Source organism: Carlito syrichta, unplaced genomic scaffold (genome assembly GCF_000164805.1).
Source record: "Carlito syrichta isolate Samal-C Ts95f unplaced genomic scaffold, Tarsius_syrichta-2.0.1 Scaffold313246, whole genome shotgun sequence".
Lineage (NCBI taxonomy): Eukaryota > Metazoa > Chordata > Mammalia > Primates > Tarsiidae > Carlito > Carlito syrichta.
The window spans coordinates 52,315-58,771 of record NW_007257342.1 but is presented as its reverse complement, the minus strand read 5'-3'; the positions used below and the strand labels follow the sequence as shown (position 1 = coordinate 58,771).

The window sequence follows — 6,457 nt, the reverse complement described above, 5'->3', positions numbered from 1 at the left end:
AGGTCTCAAACCCGCGGGCTCAGGCAATCCACTCACCTCGGCCTCCCAAAGTGCTGGGATTACAGGCTGAGCCACCGAGCCCGGCCTTCAAACATATATTTGAGTAAAGACTATGTTAGGCATTTTGTGTGAGATACCAGAAAGCTTAGGATCTTTATTCCATCTAATAGGATTGACCTACATAAAATTACAGCACACTATCATAAGTTCTATCTCAGAAATTTGTGCAAAGTGTTGCAGCAATACAGAGGATGGAGTGGTCAGAAATACTAACATTAGCCAGGCTCGGTGGCTCAGCCTGTAATCCCCGCGCTTTGGGAGGCCGAGGTGAGTGGATTGCCTGAGCCCGTGGGTGCGAGACCCACCTGGGCAACTTGGTGAGACCTCGTCTCTACAATAAATCAAAAACTAGCCAGGCGTGGTTGCATGCGCCTGTAGTGCCAGCTACTTGGAAGGCTGAAGCGGAAGGATCGCCAGAGCCCAGCAGGTCGAGGCTGCGGTGGCTGGGAGCCGCCATTGCACTCCAGTCTGGGTGACAGAGTGAGACTCCAACTCAAAAAAAAAAAAAAAAATACTAACATTACTAGAGAGTGCTGGGAAAAGCTTCTTGGAGGATGTACTACTATCCAGTTATGTCTTACAGTGCTATGAGCAGAGTAGGTAGGGGATAAGACCACTTTTGACAGAGAGAACAGCATAAGCAAAAGCCTAAAGGGAAAAAACATATGATACTATGACACCAGTGAAACTCTGGCATGAGGAGAACATGTGTTGTGTGTGCATGCACGTGAACTTTTTTCCAGAAGAAGGCTTACAGTTTATTGGAGATTAGACTAAAAAGGTGGGTTGGAGCCAGAATGTGAATATTTATTTTCTCTCCAATTTTTTACTTTGAAGAATTTCAATTTTTTTTTTAAAAAAGAGAGATGTAAGAGTAATGTAACAACTACTTGTATGATCTTTAGATTCACAATTGTTACATTTTGCAACATATGCTTTATCTCTATCCATATGTACACACACATACACATACATGCTTTTCTTTTGCTAAACCATTTGAAGATAAGTTGCAGATATCAAAACATTTTACCCCGAAATACTTCAGCCATGTGTCTTCTAAGAACAAGCACATACTCCTACATAGCTAAGAAGGGCTCTATACACATTGCTATGAAGTTTGAATGTATATGTAACAAGAGTCCTCAGAGGTTTCTAACATTAAGAGGAACATGACCAGATGTGGAATTTAGAAAAAAAATCTCTAGCAGCTTTATGGTGAGAGAGTTTACAAGAGTGGGGAATGTCCAGGAGTTAGTTCAGAAGCCATCTGCAATAGAGGAGAGATAATGGTTACCATGAAGCAGAAGATACAGTCTGGAGATATTGTGGGCAAAGAACTGACAGACCACCTGGATGCAGACAGTGAGGGAGGAGTTGAGGATGACTTGAAGAATTCTAGCTTAGAGCACTGGATTGATGGTAAAGACATCAGAAGTGAGACAGGAACCCCAGGTTTATAGAGCTATTTATTGTGTCTCTTAAGTGAGATTTACTTAAGAGAAGCAGTAGTTACTCCTAAAAGAGAGATTAGGAAAATGGCTTTAGTTGTGCCCCATGTACATAGCTCTAAGTTGCATTATAACTATGTAACAAAAGATATCAAATGAACAGGACACACAAGGAGACTGGAGGCAAAAGAAATATGATGGGTTAGAGAGGTAAACTGTTCTGAGATGATGAGCTGAATCTAGAGTACTCAGTATGAGGAGTACTTAAGGAAGGATATTATAAAAAAGGCAGGACAGTGACTGCCCTGAGGCAGCCAAGGCTTTGAAAAATGGGATCAGGTCATGACCCTTCTACAGAAATTCTATGAGGTAAACTCAAGATCATATTCACTCTCATTTACTCATTCAAGCGAAAACATTTACCGAATGCTCATGAAGTATAAAGCTTCATTTCAAGTACTTAGGAATACAAAGACGAATTAGAACTCAGGGAACTCTGAGTTCTTCAATCTATAATTGAAGGTTAAAATGGCCATGAGAGATAAATAATCAAGTACATAGGAGTTTTGAGCTTAATTTAATTTCAAATACAGGAAAGTTTCTAACTCTTCTTTCTCTACAAAAAAAAAAAAGTTTTTAAAAAATTAGCCAGGCGAAGCGGCACATGCCTGGAGTCCCAGTTACTCGGGAGGCTGAGGCAGGAGGATCCCTTGAGCCCAGGAGTTTGAGGCTACAGTGAGCTATGATCATGCCACTGCACTCCAGTCTGGGCAACAGAGCAAGTACCCTGTCTCTAAAAAAATTTTAAAAAGTCACTGTAGTACTTCCAGCTAGGGAAAACTGGGCTTGGTTTCCAGTTAGGTGTGGAACGACATGAAGGAGCTGATGCTGAGGTGTTAGGGCAATCTGGGTGTACTTATGAATGAAGAAAGACAAAAGAAAGGAATAGCACAGCATTCAGCTTGGCTGCAGCGAAGGGTACATGAAGCAGCAATGGAATGTGATTTCACTGAGTGCTTACTAAGTCCCAGGTACATGTGCTAGAGAAGGTTTCACATATTTAAGATTCAAGAAGAACTAGGGGAAATGAGTTTGGAAAGGTAGTCTGGAGTACGATCACAGAGGACCTTACAAAGCAAATGCTGGTTCTGAAAAGCAAAGCAGAATTGCACACAGCAGTTCAGTTCAGCCTATGCTCCTCTACCTCTTCCTAGGTCCTCTTCACCATCCTATCAAGCAACTCAGCTACAAGGAAGTAAAGGGACGATGGGGGGACATGAGGTGTATTCTTATTCTAGAAGTCTTGCTGAGGCAACTGGCATGCCAGGGACCACTGGTAAGGAAAACTGTAATTTCTTAACTACCGCCCCCCCACCTCTTCCCACCTCTGTCTCCATGGCTTGGAAAGCTTGAGCCTACTCATCGTGAGCCACAAGGTGGAGATGTCTGGCAGGGCAGAACTGAGAGGAAGTCGTTTAGCCAGCCTAAGGTTACCATTAACACTTTGAGCCACTGCCTTGAGCTAATTTTTATGTTTGTTTTTTAAGTTTGGTTGAAATGTCACAAATGGAAAAATTAAGTAAAGCGCCCAGTTAGCCACAAGACTGGACACACCTGGCTGCAAACCCGGCAAAAGAAACTTACTTCATTAGTAGGAGAGGCAGAGAGTGAAATTTACATCTGAAATCTGCCTGCACCAGGAAAGTGCTGAGGCCAAAGGCGCTGTCTGTTTTTACAGCTGTGTCAAGTCTTAGTTCTTTACTCTTACCAACACTCAGGAGTGCGGCAAGGGCCCAAGGAAAAATGGTCTCCAACCTCTTCAGCTGCAACTCAGCTCACAAAGGTTTTTAAGAAGCAGTTAATGAAATAAAACAAGACCAGATGAGGTGATATAATGAACTTTATTTCCACAGTTAATTTATATGTTTAAATCCCAAATAATGTTTTTTTAAAAGTCAGAACACTCTAAATTATTGATGTGACTTTTGTAACCTCAAATTTAACACTTGCTTTTTGTACCAGTTTCCCCAATGATATGAGTCTGCCCCGTTTTTCACAATAGTTTGGCTCCAAAAGCTGGTAAAAAGCAAATTTTTGTAAAATGAACATTTGCCCACCAAATACATGAGCCTGGAACCTAATTTTAAAGGAGTTCTTGATGCAAATTTCTGATTATTAACTCAAAAGCAGCTCTTAATTCTTGATCTTCCACATACCAATTCATTCAAAGTAATGGCCTGTAAGTCTTCGGAAGAGAAAAATCACTGGTATGTGATCGGTTTTATAAATTCTACTTCTCATATGAGTTTTCTTGCAGAGGTACACCTCTGATGTTAAATAATACAGAGACAGATTTGCAAATTACCACCTTCAAATCATAGGCTTTCAAAGCTGAAAAGAAACTCAGAGATCATGTAGTGTTAGCCTCCCCACCACCTTTTTGTCAGTGAAGAAACGGAAGCACAGAAGAGAAAAGATTTGCCAGCCAGGCTGAGAACCAGGCCAGACTGGCTCCAAACTGCCTACTCCAGTCACATGTCCTGTTTCTTTGGGTTATACACACAGAAGACTGAGATCCCCTCAATACACACACACATACACACTCTTACACTCATACCTGCATGCACTTACAACTTAGTGATTATATATACAATTTTCTTCCCTATACAAAGGGTGTCCGTTTATACCATGAGGCTAGAAAGAGAGCAGGTAAGGTATAACAGAAAAGCAATAATAGTAATTCCCCAACTCTTCTAAATCATCTCTTATTTATATATTTATTATATAGTTATAACTAAACTGGAACCTGGGCATTTCTCTTTATGAAGGCATTTTAAGAGCCTGTACTGAGTGATCACCTAAAACCTTGCAATTCAATGTACAGCTGTCCCCTACCCCATCCTGAGTCAGTAGCAACATTGGCATTAACTGGAAGCTTTCTTAAACTGTAAACTCTTTGGCCCCATCCTTAAAACCTACTGAATCAGAATCTGTATTTTCACAGATGGATTGTTTGCATATTAAAGTTTAAGAAACACTGACCTAAAACACATCCCTATGGGGCAGCACCCTATCCACAACAATTGAGATAGAAAAATATGGTTGGATAAAATGAGGGAGGAAAGACAAATTCCTGCAGGACTGCACTGATGCACACTTGGACCAGATACTAATAAATCAGGTATGATTTATTTAATAAATAAGTTAACTTTAAAAAAGAATTCCAGGCTGGGCGCGGTGGCTCACACCTATAATCCCAGCACTCTGAAAGGCCAAGGTAAGAGAATTACTTGAGCCCAGGAGTTTGAGACCAGCCTTGGCAACATAACAAAACCTCATCTCTATTAAAAAAACCAAAAAATTAGCTGGGTGTTGTAGCATGTACTTGCTGCTGCACTCCAGCTTGGGTGACAGAGTGAGACCTCGACTCAACTAAATAAACAAACAAACAAATAAATACATAAATAAATAAATACAGATAAAGCAGAACTCCAGAGGCAGAAGTTCAATTTATTCATTCATTCAACTATTCATTCAATGTTTACTGCAGAAGCAAAAAAACTGAATAAGACCATTTCTTGCCTTTATAAAGTTTACAGTTAAGTTGAAGGGACATTAATACAAAGCAACATAGAAGGCTCAATGCGTGGAACACTGTGATGAAGAGATCCATGGAGGTCCATGAAATTCATTGTGGGGAGTGGCAATTAAGAGATTCCTGTGGTTACCAGGCAACAACTTATGGCTCAGGAAGCTGTTCAGGATAGGGAGAGCTGTGGCCATATGGCTCGTGTGACCCAATTTCCAGCAGAGTTAGTCAACAATGATAAGAAAAACAGGCTCACAAATGGAAGAGTGGCTGCCTAGCAGTCAGCCAAAGATTTGGCTGACCAGGGGGTACCACTGGTCATTATTAAATGGGATGGTTTGAGACTGCCGACACCACCTTATGTCCACCGTGTGCTGCCACAGAGTTGGGTAGTAACTACTTGAGGACATGTGGGAACACTCAGCTGGATGAATACCTTAGAGGCTAAGAATATCACTCCAGGCAGCTGTGACCTTGTGAAATATTTTGAAATATATATTTGGTCTTTAACCTGTTTTCTGGCCTACAACTCCTAAAACTCCTGGAATCTGCAAAGTGATATATTTTTGTATGCTAACGATTGGCTGTTGGATGACAGACCCCAGGTAGCTTCAGCATACACAGCAAGGCTTAACAATGGTTACTTATTTCTGGGGAGATGGGCTGGGAAAAAGACACTTGTTTTTTTACATTAAATGGTTTTTACTCTTTGATTTTTATTCTATAAGCACGTGTAACTTTTATAATACACCTATAAACTTAATTTACTTCTCAGTCTACAGGGAGAACTTTGCTCTGTATTGAAAGAAACTAAGTTAACCCATTTCATGACCCAGTCATGGTTCTGCTTTGGATGCTTCCAAGCTGAGAGTGAATGAAATGGGAAATAACAAGGAACTGCAAGTTACTAAAACATGGTCTAGACAAACAAAATACATAATATACACAAAGAAGAGATCACTATTTATGTAACCAACTGTATTCTAATGCTTTGGTTTCATATATTTCCATGTGACAAATATATTTATATATTCCCCTTTCACAGGTTAATTATTAAATGTACTAATATACATTTTCAGCAGATAACTTGTCAAGATCTTCGGCTAACAGTGATCAAGGAGCTTGCATTTCAATTCTTGAGGACAATGCAGGCCTTATATCAGGGTCTTCCCATCAGAATTAATTTTTAGAAGGACTGGTTCAAATATTGAATTGGTGTCAAAAGTATAGTATCTTTTTTTTTTTTTTTGACTCAGAGTCTCACTCTGTCACCCATGCTGGAGTGCAATGGCACGCTCACAGCCACCACAGCCTCGACCTGCTAGGCTCAGGTAATCCTTCCACCTCAGCCTCCCAAGCA

At 40.5% G+C, this 6,457-nt stretch overlaps 1 protein-coding gene across 1 annotated transcript in view; it reads right to left on the bottom strand.

The window, feature by feature from the left end:
• Positions 1-6,457, bottom strand: part of LOC103272791 (ubiquinol-cytochrome-c reductase complex assembly factor 1) — a 52,400-nt gene that overhangs the window by 45,335 nt on the left and 608 nt on the right. The window lies entirely within an intron of this gene.